This window comes from Lissotriton helveticus, chromosome 6 (assembly GCF_964261635.1).
Source record: "Lissotriton helveticus chromosome 6, aLisHel1.1, whole genome shotgun sequence".
NCBI classification, from domain to species: Eukaryota; Metazoa; Chordata; class Amphibia; order Caudata; family Salamandridae; genus Lissotriton; species Lissotriton helveticus.
In genome coordinates, this window is record NC_136067.1 from 1,272,935,205 (window position 1) to 1,272,961,603 (window position 26,399).

The 26,399-nt window shown below is 45.4% G+C and overlaps 1 protein-coding gene across 3 annotated transcripts in view; it reads left to right on the top strand.

The window, feature by feature from the left end:
* Positions 1-26,399, top strand: part of HIVEP2 (HIVEP zinc finger 2) — a 523,606-nt gene that overhangs the window by 368,968 nt on the left and 128,239 nt on the right. Inside the window, exon 1 of one of the 3 annotated variants that reach the window (XM_078649005.1) lies at positions 16,085-16,397. The exons of the other annotated variants lie outside the window; for them this stretch is intronic. The gene's annotated coding sequence lies outside the window, so the exon portion shown is untranslated. Of the gene's footprint in view, positions 1-16,084; positions 16,398-26,399 lie in introns of those variants that run through there. 3 annotated transcript variants of the gene reach the window in all.

Here is a 26,399-nt window from a genome sequence, read left to right on the forward strand (position 1 = left end):
TGTATTCTGTCTTTTCAATTCTCAAATAAAAGTAGGTAACTTTTCTAGACACAGCTAGATCTTCAATTCTCAAAGCAACAGCAGCCAACACGTGTTTCGTCATGCCATCTAATGTTCAAATGACTTCTTCAGGGCTGCAAACCTAAGAGGACAAAATTACTCTATACAATACAGTAACATGTATATATCACTCTGGAGTATACCACATAATCCAAGGTTCCAAATATTGTGAATACCACTACCATCCAGAGAATGGAAAAAAGCTCCAGTGACAAAGAGTGGAATTTATATATTAAAAACACCCTAGGAGCATGGGCGTCCGCAGACATTTTTCCAGGGGGGAGGGGGGGGCAAAATGTTAACATCATCACCATCCTCCGACATGATGTGTGCCAGGTGGGGCACAAGAAACACTGGGGCGCAGAACTAGGATAGGCTCAATTAAATGCCAGGAAATGTGACTGACCCTGCCACAGGCCAACAAACACCACATGTAGGGAAAACGCTAAACTTTCTGACAAGGTGCTTTATCTCTGTCTGCTAGGTGTGCAGACTTCCGGGTCCTCGATCCAACACCAATCAAGGCTGACTTCAGCACGATTCGATTTTTATCAGAATACTTTAAAACAGCCTATGATTAAAGCACCAGATTAAATATGTATGCACAATGTATGTTAGGGATTATTTGTAGCACACATATGTACCAATATTGGCTTCTTGGTGCTAGAATTCATGATAACTTGTATCCAAAGTTAAAGCACAACGTCAAAGTTAGTAATAAATAATGCAGCAATCACACACGCTAGTGATTCGCCAGTGGGTGCTCCCTTTACTAGAATTCCCCTGGCATTGCTAAGTTTTACACACATTCAATTAATTTATACAAAATAAAATGTATAGGTCCAAATGTTAACTATATTTTTTAAAAGAAACTTAGAGTCCCTCTACGTGTAGTCAATGTCAAACTGACAACGTGCGCACGTTTAGGGATACAATAATGGCCAGCTCCCTTATGAGGAAGCCCGGCACCGTAAATGTGTGGCACATGCGGTGCCCGCAGCTGTGCCACATCACAGGTCCAGGGATGCTGAGTCTTACACAGTGGTCGAAGTGGGGGAAAAAAAAGTAGGGGAACAGTGGGCTGAGAATCAGAGGGCAGGAATAACCCAAGGATTGGATCTGTGGGTGGAGCCAGAGGTGTGGCTAGAATGCGCAGACATCCCAATTTTTAGTATTTGTTTGGCATTTTACTGCCCAGTTTAATCAACCAATGGATACACATGATTATTTAAGGTTATTAGGTATTGACATTAAAATATATTCAAAAAGAGGGATATGCTTCTAATTACAGAATGTACCAAATAAGATAAAATGTGGAAACACAAGCCAATTGTCTCCGAGCCATGGAGTTTCCGTCATCAGCACTTCTCCCTTTTTCCACAACAGCAGTTCAAACATGAACGGCAAAATATCCTAGTTTGTAAATGTTTTCTCAAAAATTATGGCTCTGCCATATTTGCCTCATAATGCAAGATCTGCTGCGTGATCTGACCATTTAAACTAATAAATTGTTTGTAGCTCAAACATATCAAAAGTTAATATAAAATGTGACTTGTGTTGCTGCGGAGTGGATGACCTATTGTAAAGGTTGACTGGTCACCTTTCTCACTGCTGCGTTTGTATGTTACACTGGTACTAATAAGGCAAAATCTTTCCAGAGACTGTAAGCATGTGTACACACGTCAAAATAAGAAAATATCTGAAAATATGCTGCATTACGCGGCAGCCTTTTTTTAATGCATAATTTAGTCAACACTACTGCATAATGTTGTCATCCTTTGCCGCATAATTAATTCCAGTGGCCCCACAGCAGGCAGCACATGTTAAAAGTGCTTGTAAATGAAGCAGGGAGACTGTGAAGTTTGTGGACTTAGTTTGTTGTGCGTGCAAATCCTGCATTGCCAATCCCTGGTGAGTTGCAGCTACTGCTGCTGAAACAAGGCCAATGGAGGTACCTATGGGAGAGGCAGACTAGCCTCAAGGGCAGGGCCAGCCATAGCACTGGTGGTGTCCTGTGCATTAATGTTTGTTAGTGCCCCCCAATGACCACCTCTGCCATGGATTCCCTCACTACCACCCTTTAACTGTGCCCCCCAAGTCTCCATAACCACTCTCTCTCAGATGCATTTAATTTGATTTACAGCGCCACTCATACCATTGTAGGGTGTCAGAGCACTTTACATCACACACATTACACAGAGACAATCAATATGTGTGTAAATCACTGTATAGAAAATGTTACATAAGACTAAGGACTACAAGGTGTAGGAGTCACATGACAACCATACTAGTAGCCCGTATAGTTTTATAGTGATTGGTCTGGAGAAACACAATACCCGGAATTTAAAACGTAATACCATGATTGGGGGTTCTCCTTAATAATCAGAATTGATTTCTGTCCAGAAGAACACTTTTTGGGACATTAGGATAATCAAAGACTGGGGGGGGGACATAACGCTCTAATTTATACCTTGCAGTTTGTATGCAGCTCTTAGATGACAGTTAATAGCTCACTGTTCTAAGTTAGGATCTTAACTTATTAACTGCAAGTAACAAAAGCATCTCTCTGACAAAAGCAGTAGCCCACTGACCTATTTACATTATGTGCACTTTGTGATCTGCATGGCGCATGTTCTTTGCAGCCGGTACATTAATCCTCTGAGCTACCTTTCCATGAGTCAAAACTTTCACTAGACAAAATTCTGATCTCTCTGTAGGAAGAACAATAATCACCAGAGTCATTATGACATTTTTATTGTTGCCAAAAATTGCTGGAGGCCAGGAAGGAGGCAGCAAGCGTTTTAATAACCATTATATACTTGCAAACATGATGCCTTCACCTAAAGTCAATAACAAAAGCACATTGTCCGCACCCAGTGCGGTCACACTTGTTGCACCGCCCTAGAGCTGGCCCTTCTCAAGGGTCCTGTGACCTCAGTAACTGTTGTTCTAGGGTGTGCTGCTTCATAGGCCTGCCCGCAAGACTGGAGGTGAACTTCAGTATGGATAGTGGTGGACAAGCCTTGAAGGTTAACCTACACTTGTCATGCTAGGGTCCACCTGCTGGTGCGAAGAAACCAGGACTTCTAAGGGGATGTATGTCATGACAACGTGGGCTTTACCCCGCGCTGCCATTACGACGCATCCATTACAACGCAAGTCGTTACAACGACTTGCGCTGTAGGCGCTGGATTGTGGAATTGTTTAATTTTCTATTCCAACTCCAACCCACGTAACAGTAGGGAAGGTGTTAGAATAGAAAATAAAACTATTCCTTTATCAAGAGCGCCCTCCAGAGCAAGTCGTTGTAACGATTTGCGTTGTGATGGCAGCGTCGTAATGGCAGCGTGGTGTAAAGCCTGCGTTGTCCTGGCTGTCTCCCCTTCTAAGGTGTTGCGAAGCCTTCTAAGGTCTAGCATGTGATTGTGCTCTCGCAGGAGAGAGGTCTGGTGGGCTGGTTATTAGAACTGAACTTGGTTCCCAGTTCCAAATTCAGCTCTGACCATAGTGCCACATCCTCTCCCCCACTGAACACCGTAATGCCCCACTGAGAAAAACTCCCACTGTCTTCAACTACAACCCAATTGTTGCCCGCTATAAACACCTGGAGGCGACTCAATTCAAATTACTCACTAGACGAGCAATATGTGGCCTACAAAAAAAATAAAGTAACAACATCCTGGAAAAAGCAAACACTTATAGGGAATGCAAAATTTAGCAAACCATGGGAAATGTAAGCAGGAACAACATGGTTACCGTAATGCTTTTACACTCACTATTCAGAAATCAGAGAGTGCTTTTGCCTGAAAAGTTAAGGACACGACTACAGGGCCCTGAATGGACCCATTTCAATGGCCATTGCTTATATCCTTACAAAACGTAAGCAGTATGGTAAAAAGACCACATCCCTGGTCGCAAGAGCCGCAGCACACATTTTGTTTTCCAATCCACACATTGTAGTACCTCCAGGATTGGTGCACTGGTTCCAAGTCCAGGGAAAACAAAGACAAGAAAACAAAAATAGCGCTTCACTGGTAAACTCTGTAAAAGTGGCGCTAATGTGTTTCAGTGTGAATAAAATCAGTTTGGCCAGTTTGCTACCACTCTGTCTTACTTTATTTAGTTATTTATCTATTTTTCATATTTTTAAGCTTTTATTCCCAATGCTGCACTTTGAAATTAAAATGTCAGAAAAGTACGACATTTCCAGCAAAAGCGTCTTTCTTTTTTGGATCCATTTCACAGGGAAGCAAATAAAAGAAAGGAGAGGAAAGAGAGTGAGAAGAACCCCGTCTTGAAGTCACAGTTTTCATGGGCGTCCGCAGGGGGGGCAAGGAGGGTTGCTCCGGGGGGCGGAGGGGGGGGGGCAAGCGCACCTCCTTGCCCCCCCCCCCTGCGGACGCCCATGCCTAGTAGTGATTACCCGAGAGCAGAAAACAAAGGAAAATAGAATTACTAATCACCTGATATAAACGATTCTTAATTGTTTGTACGTGATAAGTCAATCCAATTGCTTGGACAGAGCAACTGCTGTTATGAGGCGTTCCTAACCACGTCAGAATCAGGCTCTAAGATGCGTAGTGCTTAGCCCTGAGATATGATTAGCTCAGGAATCTGCACACTGTTGAAAACTCAGTATATGACATTATTGTTGTCCTTTTGGTGTGTTAGGATCCACCTAGCATTTTTTCACACCTTAGTTCATTTTCCAGTCTATTTTACAAAAGAAATGAAGCAGAAATATGAACATGCTTTCGCAAAGTCAATAGGGCTCATCTGCTTTGCTAGTGATTTTTAGGCACGCTGTACAGCATCCCCAATACTGTGCAGCATAACCAAAAGAGAAAAAAAAACCTATGACATTGCAGCATGCATCATTTCGTAGGCACATCTGCAAGCGCAGCAGACGGGAATAAAATCGCAAAGGAGACAGCTGGAAAACACTTGCACCATCGTTGAGTACCTAAACATAAATTTTAAAAGTAACGGCTAAAAAATTAGTAGTTAATGGACGCCATTAATGCGTCCATGCCCCAGGGGAGGTTCAAACATAAGAAGAGGAAGTGAAGCCCACACTCTGTAATCAATAAGAAGCAAGCAAATTAGTGTGACACATAAACCAACCTATGGTAAGTAATGGGTGGGCTTGTGTTTGTCCCTCCCCTGGAGCATGGACGCATTACTTGTTTCCTTCCACTTCTCACTTTTCAGTCGCCTCTTTTTTCTTTTTGTTTAAGCACTCCATGAGAGTGCATGTGTTTATCAGCTGTCTCCCTCGTGTACTTGTCTTCCCCCTCTGCTCTAGTGTTCTCTCACACCCGTGTGCTTCTCCCTCATGCTGCTTTCTCATCTTAATACTTCTCTATTTTTTTTGTCAAATCTGTTTATTAACATTTTGAAAAGGTATCACAGTACATTGGACTTTTCAACATTAATAGCCAATTAATTGGGCGCGTCCGGCATGTGGTTAAAGGCGTGTTAGCATGTGTTTAAGAAGTACAAGACCACATACGGAGTAATAATGAAGGATACCCGCCCCACAATGGCAAAACATATGCCGCCCCAAAGTAGGTCCATGCCTGTCCACACGTCGAGTTTTGTGCTTGAGCATAGTTGGGGGTGGATCTTCCCAGGTCCTGGTTTGTGCACAGAAATGTATTTTATACAACAATTGTGATGAAACAATAAACAGAAAAGTATCAGAAAAAAATAGCGGCAAAAGCCCATAACGCTGGCACCTATAAATTCTCCCCCCTCCCTCCCCCCAGGCTACCCCCCCCCGCACACAGCCATGCGCCCTAATCTCAGCTGAGCTTGCACGTGAATCCTATGTGACTCCAGAAGTCAATGACGGTGTCAAGCCATCGTATTTGGCAGGAAACAACCCGCAGCGCACCCCAATCCCGAAGGGCAACACTTAGTCCTCCACGACACCCACGCCCCCAGCTCCACCCGTTGTTTGCAAGGCTTTAAGCATACACTCCCATTTCTCCGCCATTGGTTCTGTTCGAATCCCCACTGTCTCCTCCCTGCGTATGGCCGTCCACTCTGCCCGGGCCCATGCCTGAAAGGAGGAGGTCCACGCCTGTGCGCTTGGTGGGTCGCTCGCCTTCCAGCGCCTCGTAAGGAGGCACGTAGCCTCCACCATTCCCAGATCTAAAAAGCGGGACGACACCTTGTCTTTAGGCGGCCTCCGGAACTGATGCAAAATGTATTCCGGCCAGTCAAGGGGTATTAGGCGCCCAGTGCATCTGCTGAGCTGCTCGCCGATTGCACTCCAGTAGGAGCTCAGCTTAGGGCAGCTCCATAAAAGGTGCAGGATCCCAGCGTCTAACTCACCGCATCTGGGGCAGGAAGCATCCGCGCGGTGGAAGTACCTGTTAATGAGCTCAGGCGTGAGGTAGGCCCTGTGTATTACATAAAGTTGTATCAGGCGGAAACGCAGGTTTCTGGGGACGCGCACCGGACTTTTAAGTATTCTTTCCCACTTCTTATCCGATAGTTGTCTGCCCATGTCTCGCTCCCATTTGTCCCTAAGCGGAGCCAAGCTAGTCCCTGTATGTATCCTCAACGACCCCCCGGAACCACCGGACCAGGTGTCTGCCCCTCCCCATGATGTGTAAGTATTGCATAGTTAAGTGTTGCTCAGGCTCCGATGCCATGCTACTCCACCTTGTTGTCATTTTTGCCACTATGGACCGATGCAGCAGAAACCCCCCAGGGGGAAGCCCATCTTCCGAGACCAACGTCTCATACGCCACCAGCTCACCATCCCTAAAGAGGTCGCCCAGGGTCTGAATGTCTGCCTCTTTCCAGCGCTCCAGCTTAGGTCGAGTAAGGCCCCCCTCGCCCCCCAGGAAGCCCTCCAGTGGCACCGCTGGCGCGTATACGGATGCACCTCTCTGGTAAGAAAGAGGGCCCTGCGAAAGCACTTATACGCCACTGCCAGTAGCAGCGGGGTGGGTCTCGCAGGCGTTGCCAGGGGGTGAAAAAGCCTGGTGACTCGTTCCAGGGAGTACGGCGGCGCAACTGTGGCGGTGTCATCTCTGCCCCTGTCCGCCAACCAGCGTGCAATCCATTGTAGTTGCGCAGCCAAGTAATAGTGCTCAAAGCAGGGAGCGGCCAGCCCACCGCTGTCCGTTGGCAGAAACAGCTTCGGAAGCACCAATCGGTGTTGGGACGTGCCCCAGATGAAGTCTCGCAGCATCACATTGAGTGACGAGAAGAAGGAGGCCGGTGCGTAAAGGGGCAAATTGACAAAATAATACAGGAGTCTGAGGAGCATAACCATTTTAGCTAGGGCCACCCTGCCTGTCGTGGTCAGTGGGAGGGAGGACCAAAAACGGATCTGGGATCGGAGCGTCGCAACCGCTTTACCCAAATTGCCTTCAAAAAGGTCGGCTGGCTGACTATTGATCTGAATCCCTAGATATCTAAAGGTGTCGGCTTTCCATTGGACCCTCATGCCCCCAAGACAGTACCCCGGGTCTTCTATCTCAGCATTGAAGGCATAAAGGCAAGACTTGCTCGCATTAACCCTGAGCCCTGAGACAACTGCAAACTGCTCCAGCAATTGGGCCAGCCTTTCCGGTATGTGCGTCACATCATTTACGAACACCAGCAAGTCGTCCGCGTAAAGCGAGACCTGGTGAGTCGCGTCCCCCAGGGGTATTCCCGCTTCCAGTGTCTGCCGTAGTACCGCCGCCAGAGGTTCCACAGCAAGCGCGAACAATAGCGGGGACAGGGGGCATCCCTGCCGATTGCCCCGGCCCACCGCCACCGCTTCTGATATGTATGGGCCCAGCTGCACCCTAACCACATGATTGCTGTAAAGGAGCTGAACCATCTGTAGGAATCCCTCACCAAGGTCATAGCGTGTTAGCACCGCAGCCAGGTACCCCCACTCCAGGCAGTCAAAAGCCTTTTCCAAATCAATTATCAGGCACCCCGCCCTAGGCCATTTCTTTGTCGCTTCAGCTGCCACCCTAAAGAACCGCCTGAGATTCAGGGATGTGGACCTCGCAGGCACAAACCCGTTTTGATCGGAGTGCACTAAGTGTGGGACATCTTAATACTTCTCTATGCCTGCTCCACATTGCTCTCTTTAGCCCTTTTACACACCCCAGCATTACCCTTGCTATCACCCTCTATCTTTTGAGTCATCATCTGCCCTGCTTGTTGCTTCCCTACCAATAGTGTCCTCCATATTTCTTCCCTCCACTCGCAGCCTGTGTTGCTTATGCGCCCCCACCCCACTCGCTGGTCCTCTGGGTTACTTCTGCCTCCTCTTGTGTGACTTCGGTCTCCCAAGTGTTGCTTCCACCTCCACAGGCTTTTCAAAAAACATGTTTGTGCATTTTTCTCTTTTTAGTTACTGTACAAACTTGAATTATTAGTTGAGGCGGGTAAGAACCCACCTCAAGTAACAGTCACAATCTTTGTCAGGGTGAAACACTAAAGTTATGAAATACCACTGAGCTCAACTCCCTCGTAGCAATGGTACAGAGCAGACAGGAGTAACATAGAGGCAATGTGTAGAATATTTACGCAGCACTCAAACTGTAAGAAAGTCGAAAAAGAAAAAACTCACAAAACGAATTAGAAAAATAGAGTCATTTAATAAACAACAATACACCAACATGATTAAAATCCATGGGTGGAACCATAGATATACATTTTTAAAGTTTTAAGTAGGAATAGAGCTAAGAAGCACAAAGTGCCAATGATAGTCCGTGATTGGGATGGAGCACATGTTGGTTACACCAACCAGGTTCATCCAAGGGCAACATATTTTACCTCCTAACTTAGTCCTTTAAGTCAAAGTCCACTACAGGAGTACAATTGAAAAGCCCACACAACTCAGATTAGATGTTTAGAGACCCACTGGGTGTCAGACTGAAGCCAATAGCAGGGTCCAGTCCAGGTCCAATTGCTGCTGGGCTGTTGCAGGAAAGGCCTCTTGTAGTTTGTTGTGTCACTGTAGCCGGAACAGGAGGTTTGTCTTATGACCCCTGAAGTCCACTTGTTTGTCCTAGGTCAAGAGGGAGAGTATATACAGTTCTTTAGGGCTCTTCTCAGGTCTCACACAGCATGTCCAATCCTCTTCAACCCAGAACAGTCCTGGACCTGATCTTCCACAGGTCCAGGACTGTTCTGAAGTGGATGCTAGGGGATGCCATGTTTATGCTTGCCACAAGCTAGTGGGTGGGAATAGTTCCTAGAGATGCCCTAACCAATGGAGTAACGTTTTTCGGGGCTAACCCTACCCACTTTGGGTATTTTCAAGATGGCACAAGCCGTTCAAGTTATTTGCTTTCAGAAGAACACCCCACACAGTGTTAAAGTGCGGAAAGCCAAAAGATCAAGGCACATACCCCAATGTAAGTCACTTGACAGGTCTTCCAGTGACATAGTGAGCTTCTCCATGCCCAACCATTCTAAAGGTGCTGCATGTTGGTTGTGGGGTCTGACACTATCATTTATTGCATGAAAAAGAAAGAGAGGAAGAGACTTTTTATTTCACAGTTCTTTCATTCATGTGTCTGAACATCAGAACAGAAAGGGTCTTGTAGTAAAATGATTTAGAATGGAACACTAGTACAAGTAGTGATTTACGGAGTGACTAGTGTGCACAAAGATTTGTTAGTTGAGATATTTTCTACATGGCATTCCTCATAGTGAGTAGGATGGGGAAAATATGGCAGCAAGTTCGTTCACCAATCAATAAACAGATGCCACTGCTCAATCGTTCATGGGTATTTTATAATTACCTCCCTGGTGTTAGCCTCATGCTTTTGCCGAAACACGTTTACACTACATAAACAATCTCAGTGAAAAGCTTCCTCTTGGACTGACTCACAACTTGGCTGCTTGGATTACGAGGCACCTCTTGCGTCAAACAGACACACCACACCCACTCTATAAAATGTACCCTCGAGTACAAGTTGATCCCATATCCACCACATCTTGGCAACCAGAGTCTATACGTTTATGCACTGTGTTGCTTAAGGGTGCCACAACCTAAATAATTGGCATTTAGTTATTTGGAAGTTGTTGGCGAGACATAAGTAAGGAAGGTGTTCATACACATCCATGCACGTTCATGTCAGGAGTTGTCTTTGTGAAATAATGTTTTGGCTTACATTATTTATTACAAGTCATACCGTTTATTTGACTTGTTTTTCCATGTCTAAGGTGATTTTTTTGGTTATACTGCTCACTGCTTAGCATGGTACCTGTCCTCTCATAAGGACTTGAAGGGGAATATCTCAGCAGAGGGTCATATTGTTACACTATTCTTTAAACCTATTTAAGTTAATACTCTACTGTCTCCTAATTTTGGTCCCTTAGTATATGGTAAACCTATATAATACAGTATAATCTAATAAAATGTTGTGCGAAGGACTTTATTTTTCCATTTCTAACATTTTTGCAGTGAATGAAAACCCATTCAGCGTGAATAGGATATGCACATTGTTTCTTTCTTATGCAGCATATTGATTTGAAGAATAAATACTTTGGTAGTGGAGAAATAAGGATACTCAAGGCTGTTGTAACAATGGTTTTCTTACATCTTGCCAAAAATACTTCTCCACAGCTCTGTCTCTCCAACGATCAGCCCCTTCCTGTCTCCCTACAAGTCTACCTGTCTTAGTTTAAAACAATCATTATCATTCTCAAACCCATAAACAAACCTTCTGCCCTTCACAGTGAGATGATACAAAAGAGCAAAAATGCAAAGTTCTGACAAAAATGTATTTACTCACTCGTGATTCCAACTCTGTTGCCAATGTAGTGGGGCCTATTGGTTAAGGCTGAACTTTTACAAAGAGATCATTAAACGTCCATTATAAATATTATAAAGATACTGTTTACAGTTCATGTTGCTCAAGAGAGACAAGTTGCTTCTGTATTTTCGGCTTCTTTTGTTTAGATGATTCTGTATCTAGGTCTTTGGTACATCATGAAAAATGTTTTATCCCAGGCAAATTACTTAAAGGGCTATTTATAGATTGGCGAGCGGGCCCATTGCCCAGAAAGTCTTTGGAGGCTCTGGCCTTCGCTCCCCTGACATAGGACTGACTGTCATAATTCGATATACATGCCTCCCTTATGGGGATCTCTTATGAAGTTCATCCACACATGCATTGTGGGCAGACCATGTTGTTTAGGCAGTTTGACATTTTCTTATGTGTGCTTTCGAAGTTATGGACAAAATATCAATTACACTGGTGCTTAGGGGTGCCTATCTTGGTACTCCTTGGCAGGGAAATCCAGGGATGGTCGCCACCCAAACCTAAATAGTATGGGGTGACTCCCATTTTGACTTGGCGGTCCAGTGGTGGATGTGGTGCTAGGTGAAGGGCTTCGACCAGTAAAGATAGCCAACTGAGGCTTCACCAGCTGAAATCCTGTGGCTCTCCCAGCTAAATGTTGGGTGGGAGAACCTTGGATTGGCAGAAGGGTCATATGATGCTCTAAATGACCCCCTATAATCTCCCTGTTTCTAAAATGAAACTATGAGACACATAACGTAATAGTGTCATTCACCGGTGTATTAACGTACAGTGTTGCCTTGCTCTTTAGCTAGGTTTGTGCCTTAAAAATACCGATATATGTACACATGCTTCCTCCCACTTTACAATCTTTTCCTTAAGAAGCACCACACTTGACCACACATAATCTCATCCAGTACTTAATTTGTAAAAATATAAGTGCTGGGGCCCAAGACTTGCCACTGCTGCTAAATGCCAGTGCCAGCATGACCTTTCTAACCACACTCATACAAGTGTAACATTTTAGGCTATGTCAGGTCACCTCAAGCTGTATGACTGGCCTTGGAGTGCTAGTTCTCTCACATTTTAAAGCATATTGATTCTTATGTAATACTCTACTGATTTGCTCAAAAACGTATGTTTAGAAATAAGTGCAGGCACTGAGCACCAGTAAACACTGGCACAAATGAAGAGCTGCTCTCATCGAACTGGTCAAAAAAGATCTCCAGATTTATTTGTCCTCATAAATACACAGAGGCAAACCAAGGGTGAAAGGCCTCATCACTTGCATCAGTTACACAGAGTGTGTGGTAAGCAGAACAACTGCAAAAAGAACAATTGATGGACAGAATGCAGAACTATGTCATACATTCACCCCAGTACAGAGATCTGGACCTAAATCCATCGTTTTTTTGCTCACCATGCCATTCCAGTTTGGACCCAGCCATATGCAAATCAGTCTTGACCCTGCGCCCAATGGGAACAGTCCAGCACGAACTGCCAGGCAAGGTCCTCCCTGGACTGGAAACAAGCATCCTAGGACTGGTTTCGGGCTTTCAGCCCTCGTCATCCAGGATAGCTTGACTCCAGTGGCATGGAGAGCACGGGACCCACGTCTGGGCATACCCGTCCCACTCGCGGTGAGGGAGGCCCTGGCCTGGCAGTTCAGCCTGGACTGTTCCCATGGGGCACAGGGTCAAGACTGATTTGCATATGGCTGGTTCCAAACTGGGGTGGCGTAGTGGGCAAAATAAAAATGGATTTAACCCAGATCTTTTGACTGGGGGAGAATGTTTGCATTGTCAGCATTCCGTCCATCATTTGTTTGCTGTAAGCAGAACAACGCCGTATCAGAGGAATAGTGAGCCCTAGGTTACTTGTGCACAAGAAGGGCACCTAAGTTCTTGAAAGCCATTAATGATGCTGAACCACACCTTTGTGCTGCTACCTGACTTAGGCCCTGTCATATGAAAACGAGTCTGTGCACACGTCTTAAAATTATAGTAAAGTACTCTGTCCATCAGAATCAGACAATATATATTTATATATACACAGTACAAATATACAATGGTTCAAAATGTGAAATATGTTCTTCTTTTATTCTAGGAAGATTGCCCAGCCAACACGTGTTTCGTCTGGGTGAATGACCCTGGACTTCATCAGGGCTTGAGGCAAATAATGGAGATCTAATATCTCTTTGCCTGTTGTAATTCGGTCCCGGCTGTAATAGGAGGTTGAGGAGAGTAGTGTACTCTGGATAATGGTTTACATGTAATTTGACAGGGAAACCCACTTCCAACTTGAATATTTTAAGGCTCGAGTCACGGTATGCTGTCAATAGGTAGTGCGGGCACATGTGAGATCCACCACAAAAGATCCGAAATATTACTCGGAAGAGCCAGAAGACTGGCAAGGCTGACCAAGCGAGTACGCTGGTCCAACGAGAACGATCGCAGCGTCTGGGACGGGGCCCTGTCATATGCTTAGGATGCGAACCCAGGCATTGTGAAAAGCAGGGACGGCTTTAGTGCTGGTGGCACCGAGTGCAACAATCTTTGTTGGGGCTTCTCCAAATGATGTCCTTTTTTCATGGAGTCCCTCACTTCCACGGTCCAGCATTGCCCCCCCTCCCAATTGCCCCTCTCTCACATGCATTTCATTTGTTTTATTGTGCTCCTCATACCAGGGCAGGGTATCAGAGCACTTTACATCGCACACAATATACAGAGAATATAAATCATACATGTATAAATCAGTCTATAGTAATTGTTACATAAGACAATGAGGATTACAAGGTATAGGAGGCGCGTCATCCATACTAGTAGGCCGTATATTTTAAGAGTGTTTTGTCTGGAGAAGCACAAACTGGATTTAAAGCATACTACTGTACTTGTGGTTGGCTTTACTAATAAGAATGCATTTCTAAACACAGAACCCTTTGTAGCAACATTAGGATAATAAAAGACTGGGGATAAAAACATAACGTTCTAACCTATACCTTGCATTTTGCATGCAGCTCTTTGATGACAGTTAGCAGATCGCTGTGCTATATTAGAATTGTAACATATGAACTGTGAGTACCAAACAAGATCTATGTGACAAAATCAGTAACCCACTGAGATATTCACATAAAATGCAGTTCTGTGATATACATGGCACAAGTTGTTTGCAGCAGGCATATTAGCCTTCTGCACTACTTTATGATAAGTGAAAACTGCAACTTACACAGTCCTCTGATCTCTCTCCAGGAGAAACATTAAACACCAGAATTATCTTGTCATTGCTATTGTTGCTTGAAAACTGGTGGACACACAAAGGACTCTGCAGCAGGTGCATTTTAAACCCATAAGTTATTCCTAAACACGGCGCACCGGAGGTCTGCGCCAGGTGCAGCTGCACCGATCGCACTGCTCTAGAGCTTGCCCTGGTAAAAAGTGTCCCCTGGATAGAGCTAACCTGTATTTGTTAGCATTCGAAAAGTGTTTGCAGCTGTAAGCCCACATTTTACTGGTTCCTGCGTCTATGGTCCTTCCAAAGTAAAATACCTAACCGTTTATACTAAAACCAGAAAACCACCAGGCCCAACAGCTCCTGATTAGTTTTCAACCTTATGTTGTATTGGGGTCCTAGGCTCAGCAGATTCTTGCAGACTGACAGTCACTGCCATATTGTATATTTATAAGGGTGGAGGCCATATTGTATATTTATAAGGGTGGAGAGCAGGGCTTTAAGTGGGCCGGGTCTCACCGGTGCTGAGCACCAGCAGTTTTTTAAAGGGTGCCTCGAAACGGATCTCTATCGGGCTCTGTTTTGTTCCCTGGACCAGGCGGTCCGTTTTTTTTTCGGACTGAAGTGACAACAGGCACATCGAGGTGCGCTGCTCACACTGCTCACTTCTCACTAGTGGAGAAGTTACAGCATGCCAGGTGAGCGTTGTGTAGGGGAAGAAAAATCCTTTAAAGAGAGTCATTTGCTCTCTGGATTTCCCTTCTCTTTTTGAAACTCAGAAGCAGCAACATTGTCGCGGTGTCACCATGGCTTTAATTGGAAACTTTTTCAATAATATATACAAGCCATAGTTGCTGCTTATTTATCTTATGCAACTAACAACCCTTCACAACGCCAATAGTCTTGACTTTTTGTAGGTATGCTGTTAATTGTTGTATCAAATATCTGGATGCAGTGACAGAAACGGCAAAATACGAGTCGGGCGGCACACTATGTATGCTAAGCACAAATTTTTAGCTCATGTGTTTGTAAGCCACGCCCTCAATTACATTGGCCACGCCCTCAATTACATTGGCCACGCCCCTTTGAGAGACCCCCTAGTTTTTTCATCCCACATAAAGCCCTGGTGGAGAGAGATGCTGTGCTAAGGATCTGGAACTGTATTACCACCCTGCTCGACAAACTACCTCCCTCCTTCCTTCCCAAAGAACTGAAGACCCTTGAACTGAAGACTTAAGAGATGCTGTCTTCCTATACTTTTCCCATCGTATCTTGTAAAGGCCTCTGTCAACTTTACCTCTTATAGGTATATAGTCGACTGTTGTGGTCGTACTTGCAGTGTAACGGCATGTGAATACATGACATAGAAATAACCATAGAAATAACCATAGAAATAAAGATACAAGTAATATACAACATCGCGTTTTGTGTGCTCCCTCTTCTGTTTAGCACTGCTTTGCCACATACAGTGGCTTGTGCTTTAGAAATTACATACACAGATAGGTACGTAAGACATGCAACTTAATCCCCATCTGGGAATCCCTTTCAAGCTGTGCTTAGTCAACAATAGGGTAAGAGCCAAGTCCAAAGTGAGCCGTGTAAATGCGTACTCTGCGTGCGGTACCGTTGCCTCGTGAACTGCACATCAACACAGAATGAAAGCACGTTGATATAGTGTGACGCTGAGGGTGTTACTAGTGCAAAAACAACGTGAGCTCCAACGCAACGAGTTTCGCTCTGCTTTGTCTGTGTACAGTAGAGCGCATCCGGTGACGCAGTTACATGTACACATACACACCCCTTTGTCGATTTTCAGAACCTGCCGTCTCCGACTCATTCACACTTTTCTAAAAAGCCTCTGCGATTCCGGACCCGTTACCCGAACTGTGGCATTTCTATTAAATATTACCACAGGGAACCTTTGGACGCACTTAATACGTTTTAGAAGTAAAAACAGCACCTGCCACCCTTGGGAACATGTCTGTATTTTCCATTGCAGCTCTCGCCTCACGCATTCAGGTCATGCCCCCAAGTTATTTTTAGAAACAGGAAGCTCTTCGGCATGCAGAGAAGCAAGATGCCCGGGGATTGCTCTTACACCTGCAGCCAGGCTCCCCTCACGCATGTTTGTTCTCAGAGGCACTCCCCAAACGCTTAGGAGACACCGGTTCTTCCAGTGAGAAGAGACACAAATTGACTTGCGGAGGTCCCTATAAAGAGACTGGGGGAAAAAACTGGCAGAGCGCCCACCTCCCTCTGGCTTTTTTGACTCTTTTCCAGAAATACCCCTTTCTGCTGCACTGAATGGGCTACCAAAACCTGCTTGGTACAACGGTGAGTGTTTTGTCAAAGTTTTACGTTTTTTATTCATAATTTCCTCTATTTCAATCAACTTCATTCCAGTTTCATGATCCCCGACAATAAATCCTATCAGTGTTCCCATACCTGAATTGTGGCCATCATATTGATATGTTTTTATCTATGCTTATCTATATATCGTGGGCAGAAACTATTGCCTGAATGATTTTGTTCCTGGATTTAGGATTAGGACTGGAAGGCCCTTTTTTTACCCCTTGTCTAGCCGTGGGCAAGCCAGGGGAACTTAAGGTGCATGCCCCACTTGACGCCTCCACAGCACAGGCCATGCTGGGGATGATTAGATTTGGTAACCTGTTGGGGAGGGGTATCCTGTAGCCCACCAGGGCAGGTTTCTAACACACAAAACGTGATGGGAGGAATGCTTGCAATAAATCTAACTCAATCACTCAGGGTAGCATTTCAGCCCTTTGTTCTTATGCCCACTTTGCCACCTCAGTTTGACCTCAACCGTATACAAATCAGGCTTGACCCTGCTCCAATTGTGACAGCCCAAACTGTCAGGCCAGGATTGGTTTGATTGGGGCTCTTCAATCAGCTGTAGCTTGGATACAGGGGCACAGTGAGTATGGGACACACGCCAAGGCATACTCATGGCCACTTAGGGTGTGACATCAAAAGGGGATAGAAGTAATGCGTAGTAGAAGTCTAGCCTCGGTAAATCACAAAAGGTAGTATTCCAACCCAACATTCTTTTGCCCACCAAACCACCTCAGTTTTGGTCCAGTCATATGCAAATCAGTCTTGATCCTCATCCAATCGAAACAGTCCATCCCAAACTGCCAGGGCGGGTCGTCCCAGAACCGGAACACAGGCAACCCAAACCTGTTTTGACCTGATTGGGGCTCTTCAGTCGGATGTAGCTTCCATCCATCTTTTTTTGTATACTTCAGGATAGTCTTCTGGGAAGGCTTCCTTACTTATGTCTCTGGCTCAGTGGTAGATTGAGCCGAGATAGGACTCGAGGAGAGCTTTGTTGCATAACTAGGCCCTGTTCACATGTAGAGAAAGAGTGTAGGTGCTGCACCAGCGAACAATTGTGTGGGTGAGGGAGAGGCTGAGGTGTTTCTTAGAGGAGCTACGCATCTATTAATTGAAGGTTTACTTCCCCTTTAGGGTTTGGCTGGATTGACATTTCAGTCGCCCTGAGGAGGGGAGGGTGCATCAAAAGCAGCTGACAGAGTTCTCGGGTATTATGGTGGGACTTCACTGAGGAAAGGGCTGATTGTTGGCTGTGTCACCTTATGTCTGGGGCCTTCTTAGCTTGCTGCCTGTATGGTGGAAGGGAGAGGCCTTGGGACCTTCTCGTCCTCAGGCAGCAGCGTGACTCCTGCCACTATTCTCCAGCCAGCGATGCTTCATCTGAGTCGGCATCTACATTGCCTGATCATTTATCACCGAGACAGCATCCAGCAGCTGATCTATTGTAGAGTACATACAACACAACCTGGGAGATATTTACAATAAAATGTCAGAGCACTGTGTTACTCCATAATTGGTAACGACGTTCTCTGACAATTTTTAAACGCAGGGATGTGCCGTATTTACAAAAATACAGTGTACCTGTGCTTATCCCCTAGCGCTGGAGCTAAAAAAAGCTGGCTAGCGCCAGCGAGTCACCTTTACGCCATGTTGCCAGGGTGCCTGCGCTGCACGGGCGATTGTTTATGCACAGGAAGGTACGCCTTCCTGACGCATATAAACAATCTTTAAAGGTGATTTGCTGTTTCTATGTGTGCTGCAGAATGCAGCACACATTGAAAGAGCAAAATCTGGGAAGAAATTAATAATTTCTCCTTCTATCGCCATCCTAAGACCTGGTTTTACCTGGTCTTAGTTTTCGGCGCTGCCCCATCCTTGTAAATATGGATCTGCGTAAAATTTCCTTGGGTGTTGCGGCAGAACGTCCACTGCAACACCCACTGCACGCCCCTTTCACGCTAAGTAAAGCATGAAAACAAGCCTTATTTACAAGGCGGCGTTAAGCCACGTTACGTGGCTTAAAACCTCTTGGAAAAGAGAAGGGCATATCGGCACCAAAACGTCACTAAACGTAGCTTAACACCGCCTTGTGCCTTACAACACGGAGCAAGGGTGCCTGTGCTGGCACTAGACAGCTTTTTTACCGCCAGCGCTAGGTGAAACACGGTGCACCGTATTTTTGTAAATACAGCGCATCCTTGCGTTTAAAATTGTTCAGAGTGCGGTATTACCAATTTTGGAGTAACACAGCGCTCTGACATTTTATTGTAAATATCCCCCTAAAAGTGATGTTTTGGTGGTGATATCCTCTTGTAAATATGCCATCCTAAGTCCAGTCAGCAAGCATGCCGACACCCTGAAGCATTCAGTCCTTTTCCACAGTTGGGGACTGAACTATGGAAATGTGTGTTTTTTCCACCAGATCACACTGTTCAAAACTACTTAGTAGCAAGGTAATTATTGGGTGAAAAAAACACCCCATTCTCGGTGCAAATGTTATACGCTATTTGAGCGGGGGAGGCGGGTTGCAACCATTATTCCCTCCTTGGTCTTAGACTTATTAAACATCAATGTACATTTTATGAGTTTGATCCTCTAGTTTTTAAATGTATTGTTGCACGCCCATTAACTAGTTTCACTGATGTAGTTCTAAACACTGTGGTATGGCGTGACAATGCTGAGGATAGGCTATCTGTTGACTTCTGACAACCACTCACAGCCAGAACCCAACTACAACAAAAAGCAATACTGACAGCCCATTAGAGAGCGGGCATATAGACCTTTCACTACTTCTGGGTCTGTTTCAGTTATTAATTTGTGCTGGTGGTTGCCGTTGGGCACTTACTTTACAGGACTGCGACTCTTTGTAACCTCCCCCACTTTCCCAATTCATTAGGTAGAAGGACAGCAAATGCAGTTATACTTTTCCAGCCTGCGTATTGGCAGCCCTTATATGTCCTCATAACATAATAAGAGATAAAAGAAGGGTTGTAGATTTTCCCTCGGGTGATGTGCATGCTCCTCTCTGGCCAGGCCAAATGCAGAAGTGGGTGAACAGATATTGGAGCTCTTTGGGAGTATGCAGCATTTAAAAAAAGTTGGTGGTAAGACCCCACTTGCACCAACCCACACTGTCGTGCCCACACCTTCTGCTCACTTACCCTCTTGTGAAGAATGCAGGGGACTGGCCCTTTTGTTCTCCAAATTAAGCACATGTCTGTTTTACAGCACAAAGCATGGCTGCAGGGAGCATGGTCAGACTCAGGCCGACCATTTATTCTATTGGCCCTTTTCATGATGGGCTCATTTTCATGATGGTCTGGAGCCTTCGGAGGCCAGTTTTTGAAGGTCAGAGGAGAGGTAGAGGAACAACAGAGTAGAAAGACAAGAGGAGGGAGAGACAGAGATCAGCACTGAATGAGGAAGGGAGGGGGGCTGGTTCGAACATTTTTGCCAGGGTTTTAGTTCTTAGCCCGGCCCAGTGTCTTGGAGAGGCTGTAAGATCCAGGATTAGGTTACGTCCGAGTAGAAGAGCCTCATAAAAAAATTACTGGAAACCCTTGGAAGAGTTTCCAGGTCTCCTAGTATTCCTCTGTGTTAGACAACGAGCCTTGTGAACAACCATTTAGTGTGAGAGCAGTGCTTTAAATGGGCCGGTACTCACCGCTACTGAGTACCAGCACTTTCGATTTTTTTTGCCGTCAGTACCGGCACTTCTCTGTAGCCAGGGAGAGTACTGGTACCCTGATTCACGGCAGGCGCAGGTTACTTTTTTCCTCCAGTCCAGGGCAGAGACCGCTCTGCTTCCGAGGAGCTTGTAATTAACTCGGCTGGAGTAGCCATTTGCAGAGTTGCTGGTAATGAGTCCAGCAGTGCCCATTTGAAAGCCCCCAAACTGCAGGGGGTTGACAGGGCTTATGTCACGCTGTGATGAAACAGGACAGGTTCGCTAGACAGACACTGCACTGTCAATCAGGTGCACAGCGACCATTCAGGTGAAAGGGTCATCATGACTTTAATTTTGTGTAATGAGTTAATCAGGTTTTTTTTTTACATGAAAGCATTTCTCTTGTGTTTTAATATGTGCTGCAACTGGTACAGAATTCTTTATGTATGATTATATTTAGGCCTTAGCCCCTCCCCTATCCCCGCCCACTTGCCACACATCTATTTGAATGAGTACCTGCACTTATTTTTCCCCATTTAAAGCAGTGTGTGAGACATAGCAGCTGTGTGAGAATCTAATGGTTTACAGACACTATGCCAATTAAGATTGCACGCCCATCGGGCAGTCATCCACTTTCTCCAGTTTCAAGAGATTTCATCAGTCCACACAAGGACTGAATGATGCTTCATGACACAAACGACATAGGGCGCGGCATTTAATAGTAAACAACTGGAGCACCGGAAGAATACATCGAATTCGAGTTACACAATGTAAACATGCCAGCTGTGAATAGACATGCTACCACGCACAGAGCATCCGGTCTGACTGGGTGGGACAGAAAGTTACAGGAGGGCCATGTCGGCGCACCACGAAGCTGCAGTGCTGCTCTAAAAGAACAAAAAATGAAAAAGACAAGAAAAAAGACGCGGTCGAGTTTCCGTTGCCCAAAATATCCTCAACCGGGCCTATTTTTAGACCTGACAGTTGCCTTCCTGCCTCCCACCTCACCTTCGTTCTCCGCCAAGCCCGCTGCTTCCGGGGCGGTGATAAACCATCCAATTGCTGCGTGGGAGGGACGAGACCTGTCAGGTGTCACTTATCATGCAAGCTGCAAACGGCAGCGCTCAGGCAGGAAGAACAACGAGGAAAATAAAGGAAGACAAGCCGTTCCCCTTATTAATCTGCCCTTTGCAACAGCAGTGCCTTATCTGACCACCCACGTTCATCTGGCCTGCTGACGTCGGTCCTTGCTTCATTTGCACAAGCTATTTTTGTACCTTTGTGTCTTTTGAGGAACTGGCTGGCAATGATTCACACCTCGCATCTCGGCTCCGTGTGAAATGTCCAAAAATGTTGCTAGGGGGGACTATGTAGAACGGGGGAGTGGACATAAAAATATGTTTATTAATTTTCGTTTGGACAGCAGCCTGGCAAACAACACTGATCGACCATCCTTAGAACATATCTTGAGCTGTTCGTTTTGACAGCCCATACGTTTAATGGGGGGTTAAGGTTTGCAGCATCTTGATCGCGAGATCAGAGCTGTTCTGGAGAAGAACATGCGTCCAATATGGGATGTCTGCTTAGGGATGGTTGGTGTCGAAGACGATCTCTTGCCGTTGAGGATGGGTCACTCACTACTAATGACCTAAGCAGTCTTGGGTGGGACTGGTGCAGCACAGACCACTGACACATTTGAAAGTGTGAAAAAGGTCGCCTTTTTTTTTAAACAGGTGCACATCCCAACATTTCCTGGACATTCCCCCATACAAAACTAAAACATCACTATACAAAAGTTAGTCAACTAATTTCCTACCCCATGCCTAAATGACCCGCCCCCACAAAACCACAAACAAGCAAGTATTTAACTGATCACATACTGCCGTCCTGCAATTGTGACCTTTCTAACTTCCTCTACCACATATCAGTGATCTATTAACAGCTACTAAACCTAACTTCCTATAACGTAACCTTGAATTGCATGCTTTGTTCCGATGTGAGCTTGCTCACACCCTCCCTTTCAGCTTTGTTTGCGATGGCAATAACAATACCCTTAGCTAAACCCATGCAAACTTCTTGACCAACCGCCAAACCACACTGTACCTGTCTCAAAGCAACAACCATTCAATAACTCCTTCCCCCTTGCACACCTATCCCAGACAAAAGCCAACCAACCCTTAACGCAAATCCACGCCATGTTCTACACTCTGTCTATGCTAAGGGAAGGGAGGGAGGGGCAACAAAACAGACCCCTTGAAAATACTGGGCTGCCACTGTGTCATCTAACCTTGAAATTGTGGGTGGCAGCTCAAAATGGCCGGCTAAATACCCTGGGGCTACAACCTTTAACGGTATGTAACCCAATAGGTGCACAGTTCTCTGGGCTGCACCATTCACCGAATAATCCCGGGGAACAGACTACCTCTTGGTCGGCTGTCCCTCAAACCCTATTGGGTGAGAGAGGTGCAGCACAGACCACAGTCACTTTTTGAAGTGAGAAAAAGGCTGCTTTCATTGAAACAGATGCACATCACAAAAGTTCCTGGGCATTCTGCCTTACAAAACGAAAACCTCACTATACAAAAGTTCATCACCTAATTTCCCACCCGCCCCTAAAAGTCCCACCCCTAAAAGTCCTGCCCCCACATAACGTGAACCAGCGAGTATTTAACTCATCACACACTGCCCTAATGCAAATGAGACCTTTCTAGCTTCCCCTACTACTTTACTACTTATCAGTCAATCTATTAACCTCTGCTACACTTATCTTCCTATAACGTAACCTTTACTTCCCACTTCATTCTGGTGTGAGCTTGTTCACACCCTCCCTTTCAGCCTGGTAAAAATGGCCCCCTGAAAATACTGGGCTGCCACTGTGTCACCTAGCCATAAAATGCTGGGTGGCAGCCCAAAATGGCTGGCTAAATACCCTTGGGCTACAACCTTTACCGGTATGTAGCCCAAAAGGTGCACATTCTTCTGGGCTCCACCATTCCCCCAATAATCCAGGGGGACAGACCTCCCCTCAGTCAGCTGCCCCCAAAACTCCTATTCGGTGGTAGTTTCCATGCTTCGGATGGCTGATGAAAGTTTTGTTTTTCGTAGGTAGTGAGAGGCCTTGCTGTTATCAGGGCATCAACTTTGATAATCTGTGGAGAGCTGTTGCTGGAAAAGGAGGAATGGCTTTGTCAAAGTGCTGAAAAGTTAACTGTCATTACCAAGGCAGGAATCCACCACTTCTTGAGTCACTGGCTGGCAGGCTCATTGTTACTCAAGGGTGGAGTAAGAGAAGAGGGGACTGGGAAAGAAAGGAAATATCCCCCACAAGCACAGTTCCTTTGCCTGAGGCGGACATAAGGGCTCTCTATCTTTACACCAACTCTTGCTTCAGTTACTAGCAGCTAGTGATGAGAAGATTAAGCCAGACTTCAGTTGGTACATCTACGATGATCGAAGTGTGGAGAAGGCAGACTGTGAGTGAAGATATCTAATGGCGTACCTGTGATAACACGGTGTACCAGATAGTAAATAGATGTGACCCCTTTCTAATACATGGGGCCACACATGATAAACTACATGCTATTAACAGGATTAGGTTTTAATTGAACTTCTAAGGAGTTCTGTGGCATCACAGTACGTGAAGTCTCAGGCTAGATCCTACATTATTATTTAGGTTTTGGATAGTGCCATTGTTATGGCATTGCAGAATATTTTATATCAGGATGCACTTTCTTGGAGATCTGGAAAGGCCCATAATGAAAGTAATTACTTATGCCTACTACGCCTCCTGGGGTATAGGCCATCAACCAGTACTATCGAGCCATCTCTGTCTTGGGCTTTTCCTTGAATCTCGCTTCATGTGTAACCCATCTCCTTGCAGTCATCCTCGAGGCCTTGACACCAGGTGTTTTCTTAGACTTCCTCTTTTCCTTTTCCCTTTAAGGTTCAATGTGAGGGCTTGCCTGGTGGGGTCCGATGTAGGCTCGCAGAAGGTGTGGCCTATCCAGCCCCAGCGTCTTTTCATTATTTCTTCATGAGCAGGGAGCTGGAAAGTCTGCTGCCATAGGTCGTTGTTGCCGATGGTCTACGGGCAGTAGATTTGGAGGATTTTTCTCAGGCAGATGATGATGAAGGTCTGGTCTTTGTTGGTGGTGGCCACTGTTGTGTAAAGTTTCTACTCCATACAGAAGGATGTTACAAAGCCTGAACTTGATTTGCAGCTATAGGTCCCAGATGTTCTTTAGCTGAATGAGGAAAGCCCTTGCTTTACAGATTCTTGCCTTGACGTTGACATCTGTTCCGCCCTGCTGGTCTATGATACTTCCATAGTAGGTGAAGGCCTCAACCACTTCCAGTGCATCGCCTGCAAGAGTGACTGCAGTTGTGCTGGTCATGTTAGCCTCCAGGATCTTGTTTTTTCCCCTGTGGATGATTATACCAAGTTGCGATGATGTGGCTGTCACTTTGTCAGTCTTCTCTTGCATCTGCAGATGGATATGGGAAAGAAGGGCCTGGTTGTCTGCAAAGTCCAGGTCGTCGACCTGAGTCCAAGGTGTCCACTGGATCCCATTTCTTCTCCTTGCTATGGGTGTCTTCATGATCCTGTCTATGGCCAAGAAGAGCAAACAACCCTGCTGAACTCCAGTCCTCACTTCGCAGGCTTGCATGAGTTCTCCTCCATGGACTTTCTTGCATGTCATTCCCTCTTAAGAGTTCCTGGACATTCGTATGAGTTTATCTGGCACACCGTAGTGGTGGAGAAGTTTGTGGTGAAGCAGACGCAGAAGCCAGGCAAGATTGACTGCGAGGTTTATTAGCGCAGCTGAGCCATCTCAGGCAGAGCTCAGATGACGTCCAAGATCAACTGACCAATATCACTAACGCTTGGTACAGAACCCTCACACAGTGAGGTTCTGAAACGAGCAGCATTCTAAGCAAATAAAAGCATTAACTGCTACAAAGTTTCCAAAGGGTCTCTCTGTCCACTGCTGAATGCCTTCTCATAGTTAATGAAGTTGATATGGAGGAGGAGTTCAATTCCACTGAGTGCACAATGATGATGCAGTGTTGCTATCTGGTCTGTGCGGAACCAGCTTGCTGGTCTCATAGCAAGAGAAAATGAAAGGGGAGGAACCGTAATACATTCTGCCCCCAAACCCCACTACCTTTCACTGGATAGTCTAATGCTTATTATTTACTGTGTCCCTCCAAAAATATACATTTTCTTTTTATTGCATTGAGATAAAAAACTGAACTCAGCCTGCATTTCAATGAGAAACATCCCTCTCCTCGCAACTTAAAAAAGTTAGCATTGAATCACCAGTGCCTAGACCTAATAGAAGGGTAATAATAGTTATGTCAACAGAGCATTGTGACCTCAAGCAGCTATGTGGACATTGTGACTTTAGAGAGAAAATGACCTGTCATGTTGCCCTTGCTCTGTTGTGTAACTGCTGGTAATAGAAGAAACACCTGTGATACTTGACTAAGAGGTCCTATCCATGAGGGAATATGATGTGATATAATTTACAAATGCATAGATAGGCAATTGAACGACTTTATAGATGCATGAAATGTCCTTTGTTGTCCACTGATTAGGTTGGTGTGTTGTCTACTTTAGAACATCCTGGAACATCCTCAAGACCTTCACAAGAAGTCTGAGATACGCAGTTTTATGATCGCCCGACAAGGTTAATCTTATTTCTCGAAAGAGGACCATTGATATTGTTGGCCACCAATATTATTTGCGTGTTCTACCTCATTGATTATTGACAATAATTGGTAAAAATGATTGTCAAGGAATCACGTGACGCAGAGGGGCCTACACAAGAGAAAACAGCAATGTGGGAGTCTAAATATGTTGTGATGTATGACAAGTAGCCGAGGATTATCTTTGTAGTTTTTTTATTGAGTATAAGTTGCAGGTTGGTATCCATGTAAAGCAGCCCCACCAGGAGTAGTCTGCCTGCTGCTCAGTCCATCTGTCCCTCAATGCACAGAAACCAAAACATTCCATGCATCTCCATTACACCAACATTCCACTCAGAAAACTCACACTGGCAGAGCAGCTAGGAGCTAGGTAACATAGAAAAAACATTAGTACATAGGCAGGATACAACAAAATACCATTGGTGTAGTCTGAAGGGCCCGACTTCTGATTTTCAACCAATCAGAAGAAGGCAGTTTGGCCTCTTTCAGTATGGGTTTGGATGACAGCTTGCCACTCAGGTATTTTGGGCACATATTAGATAATGTGGGGTAGCTGCATGTTCTGTTGTAGTGTTAACAGCCGTAAGATATCATAGACCTTA